The sequence below is a fragment of the Leptonychotes weddellii genome, chromosome 6, assembly GCF_054177405.1.
Source record: "Leptonychotes weddellii isolate Sample4059 chromosome 6, ASM5417740v2, whole genome shotgun sequence".
NCBI classification, from domain to species: Eukaryota; Metazoa; Chordata; class Mammalia; order Carnivora; family Phocidae; genus Leptonychotes; species Leptonychotes weddellii.
The window spans coordinates 16,979,570-16,981,196 of NC_138374.1; positions in this window are offsets into that span (position 1 = coordinate 16,979,570).

Below are 1,627 nucleotides of genomic sequence, written 5' to 3' on the forward strand. Positions count from 1 at the left end.
AAGGTCCGAGAAAGTCCTTCCTACACATACCATTTCTCAAATTCTATCAGGTTGAAATCCTCAATATGCCAAGTTACCCTATTTAGGGGTAGTGTGTCTTGAAGCTCACTATTATTATTATTATAAGGATAAGTGTTGGTGAGTTTGTGGAGAAAAAGGAACTTTTCTACACAATTGGTAAATTGGGGCAGCCACTGTGGAAAACAGCATGAGGATCCCTTAAAAAATTAAAAATAGACCTACCATATGATCCAGCCATCCCACTTCTGGGTATTAGCTATTTATTTTAAAAGAAAATATTCTGGTACATTTTGGAAGATCTACATTGTCAACATCAGCACTTGCCTTTTCCTCCCACATATACTTTTTATCTTTTACTTAAGATTTTTCTCTCTACTTTTCTTATCGCTATGAACAAAATTTGTTCACTAGTCCACTATGTATAAGGCTTTATGTCTGATGATATTTGGGGACAATTAGGTGTATAGTGCAGTCACCCGTGTGGAAGAGCTTAACCTTTACTTAACACATAGGAGGAAAATTGACAAAATAATTACCTGAAGGACTCCTAGTGTTGGGAGGAGGGAGAGATCAAAGGTTCCTCAGCTCCTCCCTTCCTTCGCTCCCTCTGACAAGGGCAAATTTTCTCCCCTCCCCAACCTCCTTCCAAATTGCTGAGTCATGCTGCTGAATAATCATGAGGCAGATACCCAAATTCCAGCCTATGTATTTATTTTGATTTGGCAGGGGCTGAGTATGGGAAAGGTGGTTGGGAGTACTGCTTATGCATATGTATTTATTTTAATTGGCAGGAGCTGAGTATGGGAAGAGTGGTTGGGAGTTCTGCTTATCACGTAAGTAAAGATTCTGGAAAACTCCTTAGTATAATAGACACCATTCACTATAAGAGGTTATTAGAACAAACTCAGAAACTTTCCCTAGTGAAGGGTAGCCCCTAAGAAGTGCAGATTATGACAAATTCAATTGCAAATTAGGAAGTGTCTATTAGAACACAAGAGAAAAAGGGCTGCTGGGGGAGGGTTTTCCTGACTGTGGCATTACTGAAAGCAAGGACAGTAAGTGGGGCCATTATGATGATTTAGCATCTCAGAACAGCCTCAGGAAGATAAACACCCTTGCTTTTACAAGGGCAGGTTTGGTACACAAGAATCTGCAGCTGAAAAGGGAATAACCTAAACCTGGAGTGATGTCAGTTATTTTGCCATCATTTGGACGGTGATAGGGTGAAGGAGGGGGAGCAAGTGGCTAAGAGTAGAATGGGGAGACTCAGAAGAGAGTCCAGGGTCTGTCGTACTGGATAGGTGACAGAGCATGCGTGGAGCTGGCTCAGGAGTCAGGGATGGTGGCCAGAGGCAAAAGGGAGAGGACATGCAGAATTCTAGCCAGGGTGGGGAAGAGGAGACAGGAAGGCAAACCTTTGTAAGGGCAGGGACCCCAGGTGCCCAGCACGGTATCTGGCACAGGGCATGCCTGCCATAATTCCTCTACCCCTCATCCTTTGGTTTACAAAGTTTTACTCATCTTTCAAATATCTGGTTGCATGTCTTAAATCTGTCTTCCTCAAAGAAGCCTTTCTTGACACCGTGGAATACAGATTTGCTACCCT